At 40.9% G+C, this 27,043-nt stretch overlaps 1 protein-coding gene across 4 annotated transcripts in view; it reads right to left on the reverse strand.

The window, feature by feature from the left end:
- PLEKHG1 (pleckstrin homology and RhoGEF domain containing G1) overlaps positions 1–27,043 on the reverse strand; it is a 2,146,741-nt gene that overhangs the window by 448,723 nt on the left and 1,670,975 nt on the right. Inside the window, exon 1 of one of the 4 annotated variants that reach the window (XM_044090749.1) lies at positions 21,555–21,822. The exons of the other annotated variants lie outside the window; for them this stretch is intronic. The gene's annotated coding sequence lies outside the window, so the exon portion shown is untranslated. Of the gene's footprint in view, positions 1–21,554; positions 21,823–27,043 lie in introns of those variants that run through there. 4 annotated transcript variants of the gene reach the window in all.

Genomic DNA, 27,043 nt, shown 5'->3' on the forward strand with positions numbered 1-27,043 from the left:
TGAGTAGTATCCTACCGTCACCCAGAATGCTACCGCAGTACAAACAAAAAATGATTGACTTCAACAATTGGCTTAGTTTCTGGTGTCATTCTAAGGTAATCCAGTATCTGTCTGCTTGGGATGACATGACTGACAGACCTTGATGCTTTGCCAGAGATGGCCTGCATCTGTCACATCTGGGTTTCCGGGTACTGGCTAAGGCTCTTGCCACCCCTATAATGCCTTTTTTAAGAGGTGTTCCAAAGACCAAGTTACCACCGTAACAGCTATAAATAAATGCAATCTGAGGGTCATACTGCTCAATACTAGAAGTCTAAATCTCCAGATGCACTCACTCAAAGCCTTCCTCAAAATGGAGAACATTGACATTTGTGCTGTAACAGAGAACTGGTTTAAAGCAGCAGAAAGCACCTCTGCACTACTAGGCTATAACTCATTCCACACCTTTCATCCCCGAAACATGGACTGATGCGCCAAAGATGGTGGTGTCTTCATATTCACAAAGGTTATGCACACCTCCAGACTAGTAGCCCAACATAACATATCTGAGATACTTCAGGTACAGCTAACACTGGGTAAGACAAGCGATTCAGGTCATAGCCTGCTATAGGTCCCCAACCATGTCCCTAGACTCTCAAATCCATGTTCCTAAGCACCCTGGAATCTATCAAGGTCCAACCCAACACTCTCTTACTAGGAGACTTCAATTACCCCTCCATCAACTGGGAAAACTACTCAAGCACCAATACTGTGGCCCAACGCTTCCTGGAAGTCATCAGTTCCAATGCCCTGGACCAACTCATTCTGACCCCCCCTACAGGAAGCAACATCTTTGACCTGGTTATTACTAACATGGGCAACCATTGCTCTACACCAATAGGCAATCCCTCCCTGGTCAGATCTGACAATAAACTAATCACCATGGAAATCCACATCTCACCCACACAGCCCACAAAGGTAACCACCTTGAAAAACTTCTCCAAAGCTGACTATGGACTCCTAAAAACAGAGGTAGCTAACTTCATGGCACCCATGCCAGTGGAAAATAGCTGCATGAATGCCAACTCATACACCAATGCACCGTACAAACCTGTACATAAATGCATGGAACTAGCCATACCTAACAGAACCAAGACGCTGTCCTCCAAAAAAAGGAGGCCAATCTGGTGGTCCCCTGCCATTAATAAACACTACAACAGAAGGAATAAACTGTTGCAGGAAAAGGTGAAGTCCCAAGGCTGGAAAAACTCCCTTATCCTCAACAAAAAGTTAAGATCCATCATCAAATCCTCTAAAGCCAGCTATGAAGGCAGAATTGTGGCAGACACTAAAAACAATCACAAAGCCTTCTATAGCTATATCATTTGTTTTTCAATTGAATTGTACAGATTATAGGTCACATTAAAGGTGAGAAAAGTTTTAACATTATTTATTGTGGTCTCATTTTTTTTATATCACAAAAACCTGGCATTTTAACAGGGGTGTGTACACTTTTAATATCCACTGTATGCTTTGTAAGTTTATTTTTCAGAAAATGCTCTGGAATGCAAGATTTGTGTAGGCTGCTAGAGCTCCGGAATAAGAGTACATTCACTGTCTTTATATCGGTACTAATATACATTATAATGCACATAAATCAATTCTATTTGTTTTCTAGTTTTTGATATATTTGAAACTGTACAATCAAGGCATACAATGACACAGCACTCTTTGTTCAGCTAGACTTCAGCTTTCACATGGCACCAAGAAACTCCAATAGTGTATGATACATGGACAACGACAGTGTATTTTCAATGTCCTACCTTGATATTTCATAACATGCCACTCAATAGCATGTAATACTTTTAGTTATATATGATAAATACATACATATATGTATATATATATATATATATATATATATATATATATATATATATATATATATATATATATATATGTGTGTGTGTGTGTGTGTGTGTGTGTGTATGTGCACACACAAGTATGAATAATAAGTAACAAACAGATTAACATTTCAGCTTCACGGCATGTTAGATTACCTTATTTTAGTATCATTTTGTTGCTCATGCCTTTTTTTATACTTTCTATTACAACTTGGTTAGACTCTTAGTCAAGAAAGCCATCCCAAAAATAAGAGACCTCACGAACCAAGGGTGTAAATGGAAGTATAAAAAGGTGCTGCAGGTATGAATGAGTTAAAAGAAGTATCTATCCAGACTGGGTAACTCTATAGTACAAGGCTTAAAATAATCCACCTTATTCCACATTCATACACCAACAATTCATGCACAAGCCAGCTGATATGCAAAATTTAACCTCAACCAAATGCTTACTGTGTGGGAGTGACTCAGTAGCAGGATTTACTTCATGTCTTTCTTCTTCTTCTTTCGGCTTTTCCCGGTTAGGGGTCACCACAGCGGATCATCTGTCCGCTCATGATTGGCAGTGGAGTTTTACGGTGTCGAGTTGCCAGCCTGGCACCCAACCTTCCACAGAAGGCACACACACGCACACACTCACACCTAGGGACAACCTAGAGTGTCCAATCCACCTACTTTGTTCAGATTTACTTCATGTCTTTATGAAATATAAATCTGTTCAGCCTGTCTGTTCTTTTCCAATAGAAAATGTCAAAAAAATTAATGGTGACAATGACGACACAAGTGGTATAACTGTACTTTTAGTATAATCACTGTATACAACTCTGTTGGAAACTTTTACTTAATTTGGGTACCATCAGCTTGGGTCAAATTTTTGCTTATTAATCAATGGCTGAATGTGAAGAACCTTTGCTAAATGGTGCTTTTTTATCAAATATTCTCAGAAATTTCTGCAGATTACAGCTAACTGTCCTGCATTGTGAAGCAATTTAAGAGATGAAAATGAATGAAAATAAGTCTAATTTACTGTAAGTGCTACATTCAACTTTGATGCAAATGTTATCTACCTACCTCCTGCTAGTTTACCAACCTGATAATTGATCTATAGGTTCATAGGTTCATAGGTTCATACTAGGCTATCTGCCCAAGGGCATTTATAAGCCTAGCCCATAGTTATGTGGCTTTCGCCACCCCTTTAGTTTGAATAAAAACTATGCCTATCATTCTGCTGTGCCTCTGTCAAGCAGTGACACTGAAGTAATCCCTGGGGTATATCTGCAATCTCCCATCCATTGGTCAAGATTCCTCTTGAACAAGGCCAGAGAGGTGCTCTGCCTCACATGTACCGGGATTTTGTTCCACAGCATAGGGAGTCTCTGGGTGATGAATCTGTCCCTCCAGCACGTTCTATTTATAACCGTGTCAAGGTTTAAGTCTCCGCCCTTGTGGTTCTGAGGGATCTAGATTTTTGAGGTGAAGCATATTCATCAAATCTGGGTTTGACATGGCCTTATATGTCAGGCACAGGTCACCTCTGAGCAAGCGGTATGAGACTGAATAGAGCTGGAGTTCTTTCAGTCGGGCAGCATAAGACATATTTTTGAGACCCTTTATCCTTTTGGTGAGGAACTTTTGGGGCCTTTCAAGCTGCAGCAGGTGTCTGGTCAGATACATTCGAACGGGCATTGTACTTAATCATAGGTCTAATGAGTGATGAGTACAGGGGACGATGACCTCCCTTGATCTAGATGTGAATCCCTTCATGATCAGGTGGGTGATATAGAAGGTTTTCCTAACTACTTTAGCAACATGAGTGTCAAGCGAAGGCTACTGTCAACCTGGGTCCCCAGATCTCTGATGACTTTTTCTGTGCTCAGTGGATTGCCACCTATATGGTAGCTAGGGGTAACCTTGTTTTTCCCGAAGGGTATGACTATGCATTTTTTGGCGTTTAACTTCAGGCCATGGCTCTGGCACCAGTTATCCGTTTCTGTGAGGCCCTTCTGGAGGATATCTGTGTCAGATGTGTTTTCGACTATGGCGCCCAGTTTGCAGTCATCTGCAAACTTTGTCAGCCATAACCCTCCTGTGTTTGCTTGTACTTCAGAAAAGTAGATGCCGAACAAGAGTGGACCCAGGACTGAGCCCTGTGGGACACCACTTGTGACAGGCTTTGAGTCTGACATGGCTCCAGCAACTCTGACCCGGTGGGTTCTGTCACTTAGCCAGTTTGTCTCAGTAACAGATACAAGGACCATCCACAAGGACTGGAATCTTAAATATTGTTTGTGATGTTTAATGTTTATTTACATCACTATGACACATTAACAATGGCAAAGAAACATCTTCACGCATCAAAAATGATTTACATACACAAATGTAGATATGAATTTACATATCTATCAGTTCATAAGAGTGAATGCTCAAAACAGAGAATGTTCTTTCTTCTGGCTTTCTTGACTGTTGGGCTATTCTGTTCCACTGAGGGATTTTAATTGTGAATTCCAGTGCTCTTATTTTTAAGTAACACATTAATATGCAAAGACAAGAATAAAAAGTATTCAACTACTTCTGGCCAGTTAGATGTTCTTAAAATGGTTGCTCCCTTAAAAAAGCAGCAGCACTAAGAAGAAAAAATAATGCATTTATCAACAGAGTCAGTCATATTCCCTTAATTCTTATATTCTGCTTAAAATTCAGAATTCCTGTAGATGTACTACAGAATTTCAAAAACTGTTTAGCAACACCTCTCAATTAAAAAAATGCTCCCATAGATGAATGGTATAAAAGCAATGAAGGCCATCATTTTAGAAGCTTTTATCTGTATGTTTCTCTAAAAACACAGGGTCATTTTGCTATGCTCAAAAAATAGGTCAGTCAAAATAACTAATCAGGTTAAATCACACACTGATGGGGAAAATAATGAAACAGATTATCCTGTGCTCTGCTACAAACCACAGTAAAGCTATCTTTTCTCAAACAGCAACTTGATGACACTTGGACGTCCTGTTTAATGAATACTTCTACTGGAACCTCTAAAGGCTACTCTGCATATGATCATACCATTTATTAGGCTACTGTTGACCTCTGCGTCTGTTCTTAAGTGATAAGTAATAGCAGACATTATACCACGCAGTAACTGCATTATTATTTGCTTACTGTTTGTCTGATTGAGCAGGCTACTAAACTGGATTAAAGTGTACTCAATCCCTTCAGCCACCAACATGTCTCTCTAATTCAAGAAGAATATACAGCAAAATCAAATATAAAAACAAAATCAACATCTAAGTGAATAGTACTCTTTTACTGTATAATGTTTCTGCCACTGCTCACTCAGATCATGTTTACTTTTGGCTACAATTCTTTGTTCATGCAATTTTTTCCTGAATATATTTGCATATGAGAACACAAATTCTAAGTTACTGATTTTGGCCATTTGTATATTGTACTGTTTCTTTTCAGCATTCAGATGTGGGGTGTTTACAAAGGAGCATCTTAGCCCTCTTCATCTAAGATAGTAAAGAAAAAATGGTCAAAGTGATAACTCTCATCTGATATTCAAATGTTCTTCTTCTTCTTCTTTTGGCTTTTCCTGGTTAGGGGTCACCACAGCGGATCATCTGTCCGCTCATGATTGGCAGTGCAGTTTTATGGTGTCGAGTTGCCAGCCCGGCACCCAACCTTCCAAAGAAGGCGCACACACTCACACCTAGGGCCAATTTAGAGTGTCCAGTCCACCTACTGCATGTCTTTGGGATGTGGGAGGAAACCGGAGCACCCGGAGGAAACCCACGCGTCCACAGGGAGGACACTCACAGAAGGCACCCCAGCTGAGAATCAAACCAGAGAACCTTTTGCTGTGAGATGGCAACGCTAACCGCTGATATTCAAATGTTGACCAGTGGAAATCCAAGCGTGTGGAAAATTAATGACTGCATATGCCAGAAATCAGCAGGCTTACTCAGTGATTTATGAAGAAAAAAAAGACATTACAGAAATGTGCATTATAAAGCCCACACAACTGGTAGGCAACAGTTTGAAGTTTTGTACTTAGAATGCATTTCAGCACTTCTCATATGAAACGAACCATATCTGCCTATATCTGTCATATACAGCATGACAAAGAAATCAAGAGAATATCACAGGCCACTAGAATTACTGCCATGGCCCTTCACTGTGTAGACAGGGCCTATTAGTTTGGTACTAGTGAAAACTTTATCAAGACCACAAATGCTGTATATTGCTTCCACTTGATCAGTAATGATCACTCATCTTTAGTAATGGTCCATTACAATTCCACTGCAAGGCAACATGCCACACTGCCAAATGCCTGTTTTAGCACAGCTTGGGCTTGCTCCTTACAGATTCCATGTCAGCTGATTATCGAGGCTGTAAATATGACTAAAATTAGTGAAATAGGACAACACCCATGTGAGGTACAACAACATTCCTACTGATTAAATAGTCTAATTATACTTTTTATTTATTTATTTTGTTGTTAACATTATAAATAGCACGTCAATAGTACTTTCTAAATTAAAACTGATAAATACTAAACAACAATACCCTTTAATCTTCAAAAACACTAAAATCACATGTGTGCTTGTATTGCCACCTGAAGTGTTTGCCTGATGTTCATGTCTGACAGCATGCTGCAGATGAAAGTAAAGCTAAACTGTTGCACGTCTCCAATCAATCAAGAAAAAAGTTGCTGTTCCTCATTTAAAAGTCCAGAGATTCTAGTTGTACCATTCTCTAGTTGATAAGTAGGCTCGTATAAAAAGGAAACTTGCAATTTTTATTTTACCCTTTAACTCACTGACCTCACTGGCACACTATCTGGATGGATATACAAGGATATATAGTACAACTTTTCACTTTGATACCTTTCGATGATATTAATCAAAAGTAAAGAACTCTCTTACTGGGTGTAAATTAAGCAATATAGCAATTTATAAGATAACTAATATGGAATTAATTGTTTTTTGCTGCATGTTTCAGAATACAATATAAAGAAAAGACATAGTTCAGTTTCTGTTTTTGCACTTTGCTGACGCTGTTGTTTCTAGTGTGACATAAGAACCCAAAGCAAATGCAAAGAAAGCACATTTGTGTAAAATCTTACCATAATGGTAGATGTCCTTGCCTTCCCTGCTGCAGTATTCTTAGCAGATGGGAATTCCTTGCTATGGAAGCCCAACGTCTGGTCAGTCTACCAAAGCATACCTTTGCTTTAAGGTACACCAAATATCACCCAAACAATCTTTGCATAGCTTAGGGCATAAATGTGACGTTCAGGCTTACCATCTACAGAACGCATTGCCCCAGTAGGAACACCAGTCCAAGGGATCCAAGAGGTACCCTGTGCATCTAGAAAAGCAAAGGACTGGGGGAAGGAGGGAGGGAGTGAATACTACAGCAGTGGTGAAGGGAAGCACATCTACCGTTATGTAAGATGTTTCACACCTGTACTATGTCTTACATTCAGTGCTGCAGCATTCTTAACAGATGGCAGAGTGCCAAAGCTCAAGAGGAAACCCGAGAGGAGAAAGGAGCAGAAGAGTACCCTAAAAAAGCCATGAAGGATAGTACTAGCAAAACCAGCCCTAGCTCTAGAGGTACCATCGAACTTGTACTGCTTGATAAAGGTAGTCCAGGTAGCTGCTTCAAGAACAGAATTAGTATCTAAGCCCCTGAAAAAACACCAGAAGTCGTCACAGCATTAGTAGAATGAGTCTTAACTGAAGAAGGAAGGCTCTTGCATGAAAATTGCAACAAAAATAAATAGCCTTAGAAATCCAAGAAGAAATAATTTGCTTGGATACAAGCTAGTCCCAAAGATCTAGGATTTTCTAATAGCCTTAGTCTTACCCAAACAAGCCCGGAGTTGCCTGTGCACATCCAAAGTATGCAGCACCTTCTCACTGTCTGTTTGTGGACAGATGGAAAAAAGTAGGCAGACTAATGGACTGATTAAGAGATCGATCATTAACCACTTTAAGCATAAAAGGAGGATTAGTGGGCAAGGACACCCTGTCCTCATGAAAGATAAAAAAGGAGGACAAGCCATAAGGGCTTGCAACTCAGACACCCATCTGGCAGAAGAGGTAACAAGAGAATTGTCCTCCAAGAACAATGTTGCAAGGAGGCTGAAGCAGCAAAAGGAGCCTGAATCAACTTCTCCAAAACAAAATTAAAATCCCAGGGTGGAGGAACAGGCTTCCTGGAAGGTCTAATATTAAGGATGCCTTTAAGAAATTGCTTAACCTCAAACCTAGAGACTAAAGGAAGAGATGAAAACAGGCATGCAGAGATAGTTGATAAGTGGGGCTTAATAGAAGAATAGGCCAAACTAGCATTGAGCAACTCACCAAAATAAGAGAGAACCAAAAGACCATCCACAGTAACTGGGTCCAGGTTATGAGAGAGACACCAAATAGAAAACCACTTCTATTTGGTTTCCTAGTAGTAGATTTCCTGGCCTCCTGCAGGACTTGCAGCACATCCTCAGAAAAAAAGAGTCTATGAGGAATCAGAATCCTATCGCACACAGTTTCAGCTGAATGGTGGACAGGTGGGGATGGATGAGAGATCTCTTGTCTTGTGTGAGTAGATTCACCCTGTGAGGTAACTTGTGATGACTGCCCCTGGGTAGATGCAGAAGTAGAGGGAACCAGTACTGTCGGGGCCAAAAGGGAGTCACCAACAAAATTTTGGGAGCATCCTCTTGAATCTTGAACAGGACTTTCAGAATAAGAGAAAGGAATGAAATGCATAAAGAAACATCCCCTTCCAACAAAACGAGGGGGTGTCCACCCTCCACACCAGAGGACCTTGGACTCTAGCACAAAACAGAGGAAGTTCTCTGTTCAGAGGGGGAAGCAAAAAGATCTACTTGAGGAGTACCCCAGTTGTGGATAATGTTGAAAAACACATGCCTGTGACGCATCCATATGTGGGACTGAGTTAAGGATCTGCTCAGTGTCTGTCACAATATTTTGACTGAAAGAGATATAAACCACTTGAAGAGTCACTTAATACTCGACAGCAAGATCCCATACCAGAAGTGTCAAATAGTAAATAAGAGAAGATAAGATCTCATTCCTCCCTATTTCTTGGTATACCACATCACTGTGGTATTATCTGTGAACACCTTGAGAGGCCCTGGAGAGAAAAGAGGATGAAAGGCCTGAAGAGGCAGCAGAACAATTTTCATCTTTCTGACAATGATGTGCTCCTTCTGCTGATGAGGTGACCACACCCCCTGTACCTTTAGGGAGCCACATGTCACCTCCCGTCCCATGTCTGAAGTATCTGTAAACAATTCCTGAAAGGGAAAAGGGGGGTGAAAAGGGATCCCTGGATTCAGAGACAACTGCTGAATCCACCAGTGCATGTTGAAGCTATACTAACTTCAGAAACCACTGAAACCTTCTCATATGAAGTTTGGACAGAGGGAGCATCAGAATGGTGGATGCCATGAAACCCAGAACTTTCAGAAACTCCCTGGTGGTAAAGGAAGCCAGAGGAAGAAGAGTGTGAAAGAAAGAAATGAGAGTTAAGGCCTTTTGAGGAGGCATGGATGCAAGAATTGTCACTGTATGAATCCAGCAACCCAGAAAAAACATGATCCTGAGAAAGAGTGAGAGAAGACCTTTTGACATTTATTGTGAACCACAGGTTCTGAAGAAGGGAATCTGCAAGAATCTCTGAAGGGGATGCCTGAATCAGCAGGTCGTCCAAGTAAGGAAATATTTAGATCCTGTGAAGCCTGCAAAAAAGCAATCATAGAAGAAAGGCATTTGGTGAACACCCTTGGGGCAGTAGAAAGGCCAAAGGGTAAAGCAGAAAACTGAAAATGCCAGGAAGCAACATAGATATACAAAAACTTCCTGAAAAGAGGATGGATCTGAATATGGAGATAAGCATCCTTGAGATCCAGAGACACTATAAAAACCTATGGGAGCAAGACAGGAAGCAGAGTCTGAAGGGACATCTGAAAGGAAGGCATTTTAAGTGTTTAGATGAGAGAGGTTTAGACCAGGTCTCCAAGTGCCCTCTTTTCTGAGCACTAGAAACAGTCAGGAGTAGAACCCTTTTCCCCCTGTGGGACACAAGCACCTCTTGAATAGCACCCTGAGTCAAGAGTTCTTGAAGAATCTCTGGGTAAATAGGGAAGTTGTTTCCAAGGAGGCTGAGGAATGTCTGTAAAAGGAGGATGGGATTTCCACAGCATGAAATACCCCTGATGAATGAAAGGTAGAACCCAAGAATCCTGATTGATCTGAAGACAAATAAGAAGAGAAAAGGGAATGTGGCTTGGAAGAGACGGCACCCGGTTTGTCAGGAAATAAAGGCTTCAGAATCCCTGAAAACTAAGTAGCCTTAGCAGGAGGAGCCCATTTGCCACTCTTTTTACCTTTAGTCAAAGGATGAGACTGCCTACAAACAAAGGCAGAGAAAAAGACACATGTTTAAGCTCCTGTAAGCTCTTACCCTTATCCTGAAGGGACAAACAAACCAGCTTCCCCAAACAAAAGCTTAAGATCCAGAGGAGCATTCATCAACTTAGCCTTAATATCATCATGTAGAGATTGAAGCCCAAGTCAAGAATACCTCCTCATAACTGAACCAAAAACAGCAGCCCCAGAACAGGCATCTGCTGCATTATAACTACATTTGATAGACTGATGAACTGCTTGACAGGAAGTCCCTAGCAAGGGAAGAACAGAATCAGAAAGAAGTTGACAGACCTGAGAAAGAAGAGCCAACACATACCTAGATATATGGGTCTGATAATCAATAGCCCAAAAAGGTAGGGTAGTAGAAGTGCAAACCTTACCCAGCCTGTTCATGGTTCTGCTGTCCTTGTAAGAAGGCAATTACTTGGGCAAAGGAAGCATTTGAGATGGCTTATTACAGCCTACACACACTGCAGAGGGGTCAGCAGCAGCCCATTTATACTAAAAATAACAATGCTTAGGTAAATTATAAAACCTACAGGGCTTCTTGGGAGTAGTGGGCAGAGAATCAGATGCATGAGGCATTGGAGAAAACATCCAGCAAAACAGGAGGAATAGCTGCAGGTTTAGGAGATTCCAACTGCAGTAACTCATAGTACCTCTTATGGATATCAGAGACTTGAGCACAGTCCCATTTAAAAAAATTCCATCATCCTAGAGATTGTGCCCCCATTGGAAATTTCCTCAAAAAGTAACATGAAGACTAATAGATTCCTCCTCCTCTGACCAGTAGTCCAAAGGAGAAGGAATTTGAGTAGAATAAGTCAGGGATTCATCATCAGAATCCAAATCTTCCTCAGAAAAATCCTGTTTCTAGGCCTCTTGAGGTGAATACAGGGCTGCGGTAGCATTGTTGCCTCACAGCAAGAGGCTCTCCCGTTCAGAGGTTCTCCTGTTCGATTCTTGGCTGGAGTGCAGGGAGTGCCTTCTGTGTGGAGTCTGCATGTCCTCCCCGCGGTTGGGTGGCATTTGAAAGACATGTGTAAATGGGAGTGCCTTCGTTGAAAGTTGGACGTCGAGCTGGCACCTTGGCATTCATGAAAAATCAACTGCCAATCATTAGCGGACCGGAGTTCAGCTGTGGCGACCCCTAACCAGGAAAAGCCGAAAGACAAACAACAACAACAACAGAACCAAGGAAAAGCAGGAAATGAAAGCCCTGAGGAGGCATTAATGACATTAAAGCAGTAAATAGCCCCTCAGTAAAGGCTTGTCACTCATTTTTTGGATGCCTAGGAGCAGAGGAAACATGTTTAGTGTTTTGCTTCATTTTTAAGGGAACATCCCCCCTATAAAACTGAGAAGGCTCAGACCTAAGACAGCAGTCGAGAACCATAGTAGGAACTTCTTCCCCATCAAAAATCTGAGGAACTTCCCTAGGCCCCTTGGAATAAAACAACTGTGGTTTCCCCTGAATGTCCAAAACAGATGCCTGCAAAGCCTCTTCAAATGTATTGCCAGCCAGATCCTCACTGGCTTCCAACCTGGTCGCAGCAGAGAAATCTGACAACACAGCCGGGTGAGCCTCCATGTTTCTAATGACCTCGGGAGAAACAACAGGCAGAGGCTTGACAGCAGAAGATTCTGGTCATACCTTTTTCACCTTCTTCCCTAATGGCTAACCCTCATGGCAGGAGATTCCTTCCAGTGTATCTTTAGAAAGAAGCTTAAGACTCTAGTTCTCAAGATACAAGGAAGGAGGACAAAGCCTACTGCCAAGGGTTTTCGTGATGATCACCTGACAAATCGAACAAGTCATGACTTTGAGAAGCTCCAAGGTGAAAAAGACACTTATTGTGGTGGTCTTTATGGAAATCTGTCTCACACACTGACATCTACCCTGCCTGGATGACGTTAACACAAAGAAGCACAAAAAAGGCAAGAAAAAAACAAAACAAACACAAAAACAAAACAATGGGGCACTTATCTGCAACTTGCTAGGATTCAGCAAACAGGTGTAGGCATTACATGTAGCACAAAAATGCATACAGCTTGTGAAAAACAGACGTAAGCAAATAGGCTAATAGTAAAAACAAATGTTTGGACTGGCGGCAAAGAAGTTCTGTAGATGCTACACCTGAATGCCACCTTTATGCCCTACACTATGCAAGGAGCATTTGAATGACATTGGGCGTACCATAACACAATGGTAGGCTTTGGTAGACTGGCGGGACGTCGGGCTTCCATGGCAGGGAATTCGCATCTGTTAAGAATACTGCAACTTGAATGTAAGGACATCATTCTGTTCATCACAGTGTTTGCAAGAAACTTCAAGGTATGAACTGGCACACAAACTGCGAATGCAAAATAAGCAGCAGTTTGTACAGCATTAAGGTGCTCATATTTAACATGTTTGGAGCAACACCCTAAGTATAACTGCAAACGGAAAGCAAAAAAAAAAAAATCATATATATATATATATATATATATATATATATATATATATATATACACACACACACACACACACACACACACACACACACACACACACACACATACACACACATACATATACATGCATGTATCAAAGAAGAAATACTTTGAAGAATGGTAAATATGAACGCAAGTCTTACAAGTCCATTTATAATCACTCCACTTCTGCAATCTTAGCTAAAAAGCTCTTCAGTGACATAACTGTTGCATTCATGATATTCAGGTAATAACTAAGTAAAGCCCACTAACTGAAGATTTTTTTTTTTTTACTTAACTGCATTTTTCATTATGTCTGATACTATGCATCTTTCTTTCAATGCTGCTCATGTCAAGAATGCCTTACAATGATTTCTTTCAAAAAAACAGCTAACAAGAGAAGCTTCAGTGCACCTCTACCTAACATCACAGATGAAAAAGAAAAATTATTCAGCACAGGTTCCTTCCTGACTCCTGTAGTTATGAGCTGAGGAAACTATCCAACACTCTCTTCTTTACAGGAAAATACAGTCTTAGGAATTCATAAAAGGGTCTAGCATGAGCCGTATAGCCCTGCCCCCACTACGCACTATTATGGGATTCAGAAACGTTAGCCACAACAAGGTAAGACCTCATTATTGGCTAATATGCATATTTCTGAATCACGGATATTATTGCAACATGCAGATCTTTGCTAATCCATACATTGTTGTAGTAAAGTGCAGCTTGTGTAGGCAGTGTGATTTCTCCACAGTCGCTCTCTCACACATACAAGTAAACAAAACACAAGTTTTTCCCTTCACCTTTCCACTCCCAGTCTTTGTGCTGATGTTGGTGTGGATAAGGCACTTAGATTTAGAGTAACATCTGGTGTCTAGTTATTCTCCCCTTCCTTGATCCCAGTGTCGATGCCCTTGCAGTTAGGCTACTTAGGCTGAATCTATCCCTGGGGTGTCTGCAATCCCCATACCATGGTTGTGAAAGCTGGTTCAGCATGGCCTTTTGGCCGTGTTCAATACTTCAATGTGGTGGGTATGGCCCTGCTAATCTACACAGTTGAGTGGTTTCTTCAATCTCTCTGTGTGTAGATGCCTTTCTGGAGGTGGTTCCAGGGACAGGGCATACGGCATTAGCACTAGCGTTTCTCCTGGGCTGCTTCATTAGCATTCAGCACAGCTACTTAGCCATCCCTATATGGTGCTGTGCACCTTCAAGCTAGAGCATTGTGCAGCACTGTGATGAGGAATTTGCTGAATAGTGAATAGGTACTGCGATGTGTACACTGAGGTGTCCACATCTTTGTACCTTCTTGAATATGGCCCCCAATGTCTTAAATATCATTTGGCTCAGTATTATTATTTATGGAAATGGTATTTAGTTGTTAGGATGAAAATATATGGTGAAAAGATGAGTTTATAAGTCATTTTCTCTTTTGCCAACTACCTAATATACACAACACATCCTATATGCAACTACAGTGATAAATGCATTTATTAAACTCCTATCTGTTTCTCATGGATACCGAACATTGCCACCAAATGCAATCACACACATTATACAGAAACACAGTCCATACATCCTGGCACCTTCACACAGAATGTGTTCCTCAAACAGAAACTGAGAGGGGCTACAAAATATAGAAGATAAACTAACTGTTATAACTATTAAAATCAAATGCTCTTATCTGAGACTTCACACACACAATTTTGTAATCTCATATATGCATTTTCGTAAAAAAAATATTTAACTGTCCTCATGATTTTCTATATAAATTCAACCCAAAAATTAGGCTGAGGTATTGGGGACTTAGAAATTGACATCAAATGTTGTAAGAATTACCAGGTACTGACACATCTAGTCTGTAATGAACAGACCAGAAAAGCAGCACTTTGGATGGATAAGATATTCAGTGCATGCCCCAAAGGCAGCGTGAAGTGAAAGAGTAGTGTGTCTTATGGAAGGGCCTACTGTTCATACAGACAGTAGGTAGAAGGAAGAGACACTAGTACATACAATCTAACATGGCTAAGGCAAGACGTGCACGCAGCCACACAAACAGTACTACAACCTGCATCAGGCTGAATATAGATAATTGTGATCTTTGATACACTTTCAAAGACACAATGCCTGAATTCATTGCAGGCATATCCATTATTTGTAAAATTACCTAATTTAATGGAAAGCTAAAACTTGTGTTGCTGTCTTAGCTTGGTTGCTCATGAATAAAAAAGACTCTACCATGATCTATATAGCATTCAGGATATCTCTCTAGCTGTTGTCTACTCTTTGGTCTTTTGGACTGGTGGTGTTGCTGCGGTAGCATTGTCGCCTCACAGTTAGACTTTGTCCGTTCGATTCTCAGAGCGTCTTCTGTGTGTCGACATGCGTGAATGGGCCTTCCTTCGTTGAAGGTTGTGCATTAGGCCCGGCAAGCCAGCATGTGAAAATCTACTGCCAATCATTAGCGGACCGGACTTCCGCTGTGGCGACACCTAACCGAGAAAAGCCGAAAGACACAAACAATTAACAGAAGGAAACTGACTTTGAGGTTTCTAATACCTAGTGAGTAAATAACTAATGAAGTCTTTTTCCCTGTATATTCTATGAGCCACAGTGATAAAAATGTTGCAAAACTGCACAATTATATTATCAAGCTAAGATGTATGTAAAATGGGTGTGGCCATCATAGGGGACAATTGGGAACTCATCTGGCAATACCATAATGACAGCAATAAATCCCCCAAAAAAAGAAAATCAATTCAAAAAGTGAGAAAACAAGTTCAGAAAATCACTGAAAGGAAGGAAGGCTCAACAATCTGTCTTAGGCTCTATCCTCCATGCTGCACTAATAGGAAGAACTGGACAGATGCCTAATTAAGGATGTACCTGGCTGATACTAAGTGGTTAGGTCCTGGAGGATAGAATGAAGGAGAAAACTACTGTGAAGCTAGAGCCAGTATTTGCTGGTCATAGAAGTCCTAAATCCTGCTTTGTAAGCACCATACAAACTCTATATTTATGTATGCTCTTCTCTCTGAACAAATCCCTTCTCTTATTTTATTTTCTCGGCTAAATCTGAAAATAGTCTATATGGATCAGTGTTTTACCCAAACTAACATATTGATAAATAAATACATATATAAATGCAGCTAAGTACTGCCTTCAAAGTTGGGGGGTACAACAGATGGATCCCTATCAGTTGACTGAGTTTTCAGAAACTTGAAATTCATATGACTGAGACCATATGATCAAGTTTTTGAAAACGTGAAGGTTTTGAATGGAGATTGCAGTACAGAGAGGATCAGGAAATTTACCCTTTTCTTCACTGAAGTGTGATCTCAGAGATGGTATATACAATTTGCAGGGGGTGCAAAGGGGCTTGCCCCCTGCAAAAACTTTAAAAAAAAAAGGAGATTTTTGTGTAGGGGGTTGTGATGTTCAAGTTTTTGGAAACTCGATCATGTGGTCTCATCCAAAGGAATTTTGAATTTCTGAAAACTCAATTATCTGAAATAGATCCTGTCAGATATATTGCAGAGGAGAATGACTCCCAAGTCTCCAGCATTGTAGTTAAGTCCATTAGTATATTACCCAATAGAAAACGCTGACAGCGTGGCTGGAAATTGAACATATCAATAAAACAAAGAAGCCTAATAATAACTCGTTGTGGGTAACCTACACTGTGTTCTCCTGAACTCTGTTCCTATTCAATAGGTTCTTAGGTTCATAGGTGTGTACTAGGCTAATGGCCCTTGAGGTTTTACAAGCCTAGCCCATAGGATTACCCTGGCATCAAGCCACCCGACCTTAGTTCCCAGTGCCTCTGTCAAGCAGAGCCACTGGAGTGATCCCCGTGGTGAATTTTCTATTTCCCATCCACTCATCAAGAAGCTTGACATGTATGGGAAGTCTATTCCATAGCATGGGCAGTCTCTGGGTTATGAACCTGTCCCTCCAGCTTGTTCTGTTGATTGTGGTAATGAGGTTGAGGTCTCTGGAGCGTGTAGTGTGGAGGGATTGGGATTCTTTAGATGTAGCATTTCTAACAGAGCTGGATCAGACATGGCTTTGTAAGTCAAGCAGAGATTGCCTCTAAGTAGGCGATATGAGACAATGAATAATTGGAGTTTTTTTGAGTCTGTCCATATAGGACAAGTGTTTAAGGCCTAAGATCCTCTTTGTGAGGTATTTTTTGCAGCCTCTCCAGTTGTTGTAGGTGTCTAGTGAGGTACATGCCAAATGAGGCATTGTACTCAAAGATTGGCCTAATGATGGAAAAGTAGAGGGAGACAATGACCTATTTCTTCCTGAATGCAAAACCCTTAGTAATGAGAAGTGCCACATAGTAGGACTTCCTGACCACAGTGGCAATGTCGTGGTCAAAAAGGTTGCTGTCAACCTGTGTTCCCAGATCTCTTATGACGCCTTCTGTGTTCAGTGGACTACCATTGATGTGGTAAATTCATGGGAACCAGGTTTTTTTCAAAGGGGGTGATGACACATTTTTTGGCATGGAGCTTAAGGTCATGGTTCTGACACCAGTCATTGGTCTCAGTAAGGCCTTTATGTAGGATATTAACATCACTTGGGGAGTTAATTATGGCTTCCAACTTGCAATCATCTGCGAACATTGTCAGCGAGAGTCCCTTCATGTTGGCCTGGACTTCAGAGAAGTAGATACCAAACAGGAGAGGATGCAGAACTGAACCCTGTGGGACTCCACTCATGACTGGTCGACAGTCTGACTTGGAGTCAGCTACTTTCATACTGTGGGTTCTGTGAGCCAATTTGCAACCCATCTAGTGATATAGGGGTTGATGCCTAGCTTAGTGAGGTTTTCTATGATTCCTGAGTGGGGAATGGCATCAAAGGCCTTACCCAGATCAAGGTAGGCTGTATGAACCACCTTGCCTTCATCCACAGCTCTGGTGGCTGACTCAAAGAAGTCGACCAGTTTGAGTAGGCATGATCTACCCTTCACAAAACCAAACTGTGTGGGATCCAGAGTTTGGAGGTTCACTATATCTTTATTTATTAGGTCCATGATGATGTGTTCCATAGCTTTGCATATCAGACTTGTCAGGCTAAAGGGGCAATAATTCCCAGGGTCCGTAGTCGCTCCTCCTTTGTGGAGAGGGATGACTGTAGCAGTGCACCATTCGGTAGGGACAAAGCCTGAGGTGAGGCTGTGACTGAACAGGGCACACAGGTGAGGTGCCAGTTCACTCTGTAGTTCACATAGAACACAGCCAGGTATACTGCCAGGTCCAACAGAAGCTGTATTCTTGGCATAGGACAGTGCTGTTTTAACCTGTGCAGCAGTAATACTGGGTGCCTGGCAATCTACTGGTATTGTGATTGGTCTTTGTTGGGGGAGAGAGGGGTAAAGTTGGCACTGAATCTGTCAGCCAGTATATTGGTAATATCTGTTGGCTCGGTATAGGAGGTGCCATCGTGCAACAGCTTTGAGAAAATCTGGGTATTGCCGTGGAGATTCTTTACATAACTATAGAAGGCCTTGTGGTTGTCTTTACTATCTGCTGCAATTCTGTTTTCATAGCTAGCTTTAGAGGATTTGATTAGGGATCTCAACTTTTTGTTGAGGCTGATAAGGGAATTTTTCCCTTCTGTTGTAGAGTTTGTTTATGGCAGGGGACCATCAGTTTGGCTTCCTTTTTTTGGAAGAGAGCATCTTGGTTCTATTGGGTATGGAGAGATCCATGCATTTGTGTATGTGTTCATACAGGGCATTAGTGTAGGATTCGGTGGTCATGCAGCTGTTCTCCAATTGCATGGGTGCCGTGAAGTTAGCCACCTCTGTTTTTACCTTTGCAGGGTGGGAGGGATGTGGATTTCAAGGTGATTTAGTTTGTAGTCGGATCTAACCAGGGAGGAGTTGACTATTGGTGCAGAGCAACAGTCACCCATGTTAGTAATGACCAGGTCAAGGATGTTGCTACCTCTAGTGAGGGTAAGAATGAGCTGGTCCATGGCATTGAAATTAATGAATTCCAGGAAATGTTGGGCAAGTGTATTGGTACAGGAGTAGTTTTCCCAGTTAATGGAGGGGTACTTGACGTCACCCAGTATGAGAGCGTTAGGTTGGACACTAATATTCTCCAGGGTGCTTCTGAATGTGGAGTGAGTCTTGGGTCATGGTTGTGGACCTGTAGTAGACTATGACCTGAATCGCTGTCTTACACAATGTTAGCTGCACCTGAAGTATCTCTGATGTGTCATGTTGGGCTACCAGTCTGGAGGTGTGCACATCCTTTATGAATATGGAAACACCAACACCTTTGGAGCTTCGGTCCAAGTTCTGGGGTCGAAAGGTATGGAATGAGTTATAGGCTAGTAATGCAGGGGTGCTATCTGCTGCCTTGAACAAGGTCACTGTTGTAGCACAAATGTCAATGTTCTTCATTTTAAGGAGTACTTCGAGTGAGTGCATTTTGAAATTTAGACTTCTACCTTTGAGCAGCCTGACCCTCAGATTGGATTTGTTTGTAATTGTTACGGTGGTAATTTGGTCTTTGGAACACCGCCTAAAAAAGGCACTATAGGGGTGGAAAGTGCCTTGGCCAGTATCCGGAAGCCCATAGGTGACAGATGCAGGCTATCTTTGGCAAAGCATCTAGGTCTGTCAATCATGTCATACCAGGCAGACAGATACTGGATACCCTTAGGATGACACCAGAAACTTAGCCAATTGTTGAAATCAATCATTTTCTGCTTGTACTGTGGTATCATTCTCAGTGATGGTAGCAGGCTGCTCAGGGCTAGGGTCATACCTGTCTGAGCTACATAATCTGAGAGCTCCTCCATGTTTCTTTTCATGTAGTCCATGGAGGTACGTCTCAGATCATTCACACCCACATGTACAATGAGAGAGTCTTGTCAGAAACCTTTTGGAACTATTATTACCGGGAAAAGCCGAAAGACGCAAAAAATTATGTGGTAAGTAAGCCATTCCCCTCAAAAAGACACACACCATATTATTTAATAAATCTACTATGGAACAAAAGTACCGTACTACTGTGGAAAACAAAACACTGGGCAAAATGTAAACTTGCTTTGTGCACACAAAATTCCGTCATCTGTTCACTTTGTAATATGCAAGGATTCACAAAGCATTCTCTGTAAGTGCTGTACTTCTGTTACTACCCTGACATCACAGCTCTTTATAAGTAAACACAGAAAAAAAAAGGAATCGGCTAATGCTGCCATCTGCAGAACAGAGCAAAGAAGCAGTCTCTGAATGTGAGAAACAGAAGGCAACACAACTTAATACGAGTACGGAGGAAGTTCACTATTACTATCTTCTATTAACTATTCGGTTTCCTTTCTGCCACATCTTTTCCTTTTCGTCTTTCCAAAGAGGCAAAAAAGAAACATTACAAAGTGATGAAGTTGTCCTTTTTTTCCTCTCACAGTGGAAAACAAACAATGGCTTGATAAAAAAGGAAATGTGTCAGTGCAGAGGCAACAAACAGTTTACAGGAAATAACAGTAATAGCTCATTGTATATGTTAGGCTTTGTTTACAAAAAGTTGTAAAATAGATATAACTGTGTTCCTGCTATCTTCTGGAAATGCAGCTGCATAACAAAGGATTTATGCAAACTAAAAACTACTAAAAAGTTAACGTTAGCTTACAAATCTACTAATGCACAAATAATGCACTCAATCTAAACTAACCTTTTCTGCTATGTGAATAAATGTGAAGAACATACAAGCCATGTTCACTATGACGGATTTGGTAATACATTAACCTAACACAGTACTTGCTATAATCCACTTCTTAATTCTCCCATAAGCAAAACAAACCTGACTGTGACACCTGTCTGTCATTACTGAGCCATGTGTACTTCACCCAGGCTCCATATTTATCTGCAGTTTTGTTTTCATTCGGACCCCTTGAAGTGTGTGCCAAGTGTTACCAGTTAAAATATGTTTTACTTCCCAGTGCATTTACAAACATTATTGCCTTTTAGTATTAAACTCTGTATAGTTTAATCTAGAGTACATGTTTTCAGCAGATAAGAGCAATGTTTTAAAATGTGAAAAGCTGCTTTTCCTTTACACAATAGACACAAAACAAGCTGTGAAATTAAATGGTACAAACTTCAGGCAGCACAATATACCGTTTCACATGAAATATCAGTAACCATAAATCTGTCACTTACAAGACAATGAAATATGGAAAAAAGTAATGACAACTTCACATCAGCTGTGAGAATATACATCAAGGATGACGACAGGAAATGTACAAGGTCTGTAATGCTCAGATATGTAAAAACACATTTTAAGTGGAATGAACACAAATTCTTCACCACCACCATGCCCCATCTTACTATTAATGTCATTGAAAGTAAGCCACAGAAAGCAGTAAAATAGTAAATAAAATAAAATATGAAACTTTTTGTGTAGGACTGCAGACACACACAAATACAAAAACAGATTTAGGATTTCTGCATCATTGCAGTCTACATTTGTACTGACTTTAGTATTAACCACAGACAATGCACAGAGCAATCTAATTTGCACAGAATTTTGTACACTTGGCAGCAGGAATTCTTTTGAAATATTATCTATCAAGTTGCAGCTAAGCTATCTTTTCTTAAAAAATACACCAATGTTTTCCCCTTTACCCTTGGATTAAAAACAAGTCACATTACTGGGGATCCCCCTCAGTTACCAGAACACTGATAGGATGGGAAAGCCCTTCACTGGTACAGTACCTCACCAGTATGGAATGTAGACATCCTTCAGCTTCTTTAGTCATTGTTGAAGTCTCAAGTAAACTCTCCAAATGTTTTGAGTACTCCAGCCTCAGCAAAACGCAGACATACCAGCTTAATATCCATGGTAAATCCATCTTCATTTCAGCTTGTGTCCAATAACCTCAGCAGGCACAGAAAGGTAAAACGAGAACACTGCCTGCTCCTTCTACAGCTCCCTTCTGTGAAATACTGCATGAGTCAGCTTTTATCTATTAAAACTCACAGTACAAAGGAGCCTAGAAACCTGATTTGCAACTTTCTCACTGCTCGCTCTCTCTCCCTCCCATAGTTGGGACCCAGAGCTTGAGCATCGCTGAAAGTCTTAGTTGAAACATGACATCATTCCATTCAGGGCGGAACAATAGCCCTCACTCTGGGCAACTTTAAAATGCACACTTCACTGAGCACCACCCTGCTGCAGTCTCTATTCTTCCTTGCACAAGGCTGCAGGACATCAAACAAGCAGCCGTTTCCCATGCTTGTCCTCCCCGGCACTGGGAAAGTTGTTTGAATGCAAACTGTTTATCTGTATCAGTTAAAAAATGCTGTCTGTGCAAGTCCACAAGGCAGAGGATGTTGCACACTAGCAGTTCCACCTTCAAGTACACTAAGGGTTCAATGTGTGAAATGTAACTGGATGCATTCACTTATTAGATACGATGTGCACATGTCAGAATGCAGTGGCTGCAGGCTGTATTATACACCTTTGTAAATAGCCTAACATAAGGAATTCATAAGTACCATCAGCTAGTACCAAACTGAGAACAAGTTGTAGTAAAAAGCCAGCAAATGCAATCACTTACTTGACCTGCATTTTAAACAGAATGATTATATTTAGGACGCACACTCAGTCCTATGGCTAGTAAACTTTACAGACATTTTTTAAAGTTAAAATTCCCACATGCTGATAAGTCTTTTTCCCCATATCTTATTTGCCTGCTTCAGGATTTCCTTTATGAGTACAATTGTACATTTCTGCTCTGAAAGCAGGTCATAAACTGAATGTTGCTTACTGCTGCAGGTAGGTATAAGCCACAAACTATTGTATACTACTTTGCCCACTTTGTTTAGTTCACAAACTTAACTTTTGACCAAGCTATGAATCTAGAAAAGCCAGTGACAGTTTTACCTCTGTTCCAAAGGGACTGTCCCTAACTAGCCACTTAGATCAGTCTTGGAGACATTAATAAGCAGCATGATTGTAACAAATTCTCCATCCACCTAAATCACTCATTACAGTTACCTATACATTACATACTGCATGGCCTTCAGTTCAGTAGTAATGCAGTTACATTCTTATTATAGTAAACATGTTAGCAAGTCTGCAGCATCCAAATCCTCTTAATGCCAGCTAAAGATTCAAGTACAAACCAAAGCTAAAGAAGACAAAAAAGCATCTATAAAAACTGCTTTATCCTTCAGCTCTGTGTGCCCTGCTTCTCCAGCATATCACCTTAACAACCCCCCTTAATATATTAATCTGTTCTATGCACTTCATCTAATTTCATGCACTCAGGTAGGTGTAGTACTTCCCACAATGTTCATGACTGAAAATGTCATTTTTTTTCCGTTGACACTCTGACACCATGCCAAGAAAACACTAAATAAAAGACATTTGTAAATAAATATCTTTTATAATTATTCCTAACTCTATGAAGAAAAAATACAGCAAAAGCATTTAAGTCCTTGAACTACAGGGGGAAAAACACAATATTATACTACAAAAATCACTGTGCTAAAAATATGAGTGAATCACAACATCAGTTGAGTGTTGCCAATTATTTAAAATAGCCTAATGTATATAACAGCTGGTAGTAAAGCTACATTAAGTTCTGAATGTTCCTACTGGCTAAAACTATCAAGATTACAAAGCTTGTTTAACCTTCGTTCTGTACATGAGCCTTTCTGCAGCACAGATTCTCACTGTATGTCTTGTTAATAAACACAGTATAAGAAATGCATATATAACTAATTTAACATGGGCATTCAAATTTCACTAAGAAAACATATTGAGTCTCTCACTCACTCTTACTCTCTCGCAATATACTGACACACATAAAAATTCATGGACACACAGTAAACCTCATAACAAAATAAGCGTTATATGTTTTCCCCACAGACAATTGCCAAGAGCTAACAATAAAATATATTATACAATACTGAGCTATGTATAATTTAACATCTGGCCACCATGTTAAGTACACTACACAATATTTACAGCATGGTAAATTCACAGACATCTAAAAACATTAAGCATTATTTTAAAGTTTATATATTTAAGGCCAAACTGAACTTTTAGTGCACAGCAAATGTGGCCATATGCAAGCCATCCTATCTACTACCATTAATACATTACTGTTCCTCCAACTATAACACAACCTTCTGACACAAACATGACTTCTGTCGTCAGAATGAATTAAAACATTCACTTAGATACTGAAACCCAAATTCAGCAAACTAAAAAAAAATGCTATTTCTATGATTACCAGACACTAGCAACTCCATGAATACACAAGAAAAATTAGATGTTCATAGTTTGCTTCAACTTCATGAACTATGCAGTCGAGTCTGTACCTGTTGTACAAGCCTTTGCTAGTCTGCACATACAGTTTGCTAGGTCAACAATGTTAGTAAAACTCAAAAAATTTTAAAGTTATGTATACCAACACTGCATGCTTTCTGTGCAACTGGGGAGGGAGGAGTACGTATTTATTATTTACACGTTGTTGACAATGGCTCTTTTCAGAGGAGACCCGAGGTGATATTCATACTGACTAGGGTAAATTTGACCAGGACACTGGAGAACTTCCCTTACTCTAAAGTATCCTTTCCATTCACCTGAGTTAGCACCAGCTCAGGCAGATTAGGCCTCGGTTTAACATACCATCTGAAGGGCAAAACACACAGGAGTGCAGCATCCCTTTCTGCTGCACCGCAGCTTCAATATTGGAAAGTGAAGCCAACTTCCTAATGTGGGAACAGAACTGATAGCCTACTGAAATTCCAGCATCAAAGGTGAATGAATACCTGTTGAAATACTGAGACTGTCTATGGTGTAAGGGGGAAGAGCCAAATGAAGTAAGCAGTTATGCTTAATTACTACACATGAAAAGGCAGTTACAAACAGCTCAAACACTTTCAGGAAATCTGTAAACATGGAGTAGGCTGGTTTAGTTCCTTAAAGGTAATGAGACCACAGATAGCTACATAATTTCTTAAAGTAAAGGTCTTGCCATACAGATCTGATACTGTTTTATGACTGGGAGTCAAATAAAAGTAACACAGGATACCCAGTGAATATAATATACCTGCACTTTAGCAAGGACTTCGATAAAATGCCACAAAGAAGGATGACTGAGATGTACCTCCCTGGACTACATGAAAAGAGACATGGAGGAGCTCTCTGATCTTGTAGCCCAGGCAGGTATGACCCTAGCCCTGAGTAGCATCCTGCCATCACCCAGAATTATACCACAGTACAAGGACAAAATGATTTAATTCAATGATTGACTTCAACAATTGGCTAAGCTTCTTGTGTTATTCTAAGGGGATCCAGTATCTGTCTGCCTAGGATGACATGATCAACAGACCACAATGCTTTGCCAGAGATGGCCTGCACCTGTCACCCTTGGGATTCCGGATACTAGCTAAGGCTCTTGCCACCCCTAGAGTACCTTTTTTGGGCAAGGTTCAAATGACAAATTCACTACCGTAACAGGTACAAGCAAGCAAAATCTGAGGGTATTGCTACTCAATGCTAGAAGTCTAAACCTCAAAATGCACTCACTCGAGGCACTCCTTAAAATGGAGATAATCGACATCTGCGCAGTAACAGAGACCTGGTTCAAGGCTCCAGAGAGCACCCCTGCATTACCAGGCTATAATTCATACCACACCTTTCAGCCACCTAACCTGGACCGAAACACTAACAGTGGAGGCATGTCCATATTCATTAAGGATATCCACACCTCCAGGCTAGCTGCGCAGCATAATGCATCTGAGATTATCCAAGTGAAACTAACTCTGGGCAGGACCGCAATCCAAATTGTAGCTTGCTACAGAACCCCCAGTATACCCCATGATTCCCACTTCTCATTTCTCAATACACTGGAAAATATTAGGGCACAGCACAACACCTTAATAATGGGCGATTTCAACTACCCCACCATTAACTGGGAAAACTACTCATGTACCAATTCTTTTGCTCATCGTTTTCTGGTATTCATAAATTTCAACACCTTGGATCAACTTATCCACATCCCGCACCAGGAGCAGCAATATCCTAGACCTGGTCATAACCAACATGGGCGACCGGTGTTCCACACCAGAGGTCAATTCCTCGTTGGTCAGATCCGACCACAAGCTAATCACCCTAGACATCCACATCCCACCCCCATTAGGGAAACCACTGTAAAGAATTTCTCCAAAGCCACCTTCATGCTTAAGACAGAAGTGGCAAACTTCACAATACCTATGCAGATGGACAATAGAGGTACGACTGCTGAATCCTACACAAATGCACTTTATAAGCACTTACATGAGTGCATGGATCGTGCTATCCCTAACAGAACCAAGATGCTATCCTCCAAAAAAAGAAAGCCAATCTGGTGGTCCTCTGCCATAAACAAACTTTACAACAGAAGAAAGAAACTGTTGCAAAAAAGGGTAAAATTCCATGATCAGCCTCAGTAAGAAGCTGAGATCCCTCATAAAATCCTCCAGAGCTAGTTATGAAAACAAAATCACCACTGTTTCTACAGGCAACCACAAAGCATTCTATAGCTGTGTCAAGAATCCCAATGGCAACACTCAGATCTGCTCTGAGTAACAGCACAATGGCACTAAATATACAGAACCAACTGATATTGCCAACATCCTAGCAGATAGGTTCAGTGCTAACTTTATCCCCCTCTCACCCCCTAAAGGGCCCATCTCTATACCGGAAGAATGCAAAGTTCCTGTAATCACGGCTGCACAGGTAAAAAACACACTCTCCAAAGCCAAGAACACAGCATTCATGAGACCTGACAACATCCCAGGCTGCGTTCTACATGAACTACAGAACGAACTGGCACCCCACCTAAGTACCATGTTCAATCATAGCCTCACCTCAGGCTTATTGCCCACTGAATGGTGCACAGCGACGGTTATCCCACTCCACAAAGGGGGATCCACCATGGACCCTGGGAACTACCACCTCATTAGCCTGACCAGCCTGGTCTGCAAGGCCATGGAACGTATCATAATGGAACTTATAAACAAAGACATTGGTAATCGCCAAATTCTGGACCCCACCCAGTTCGGTTTTGTAAAAGGCAGATCATGTCTCCTAAACCTGATAGACTTCTTTAAAGCAGTCACCAAAGCTGTAGACAAGGGTAAGGTGGTTCACACAGCCTATCTAGATCTTGCCAAGGCTTTTGACACCATCCCCCACTCTGGAATTA

The sequence above is a fragment of the Protopterus annectens genome, chromosome 1.part0 (assembly GCF_019279795.1).
Source record: "Protopterus annectens isolate FY-2018-M chromosome 1.part0, PAN1.0, whole genome shotgun sequence".
NCBI classification, from domain to species: domain Eukaryota; kingdom Metazoa; phylum Chordata; order Ceratodontiformes; family Protopteridae; genus Protopterus; species Protopterus annectens.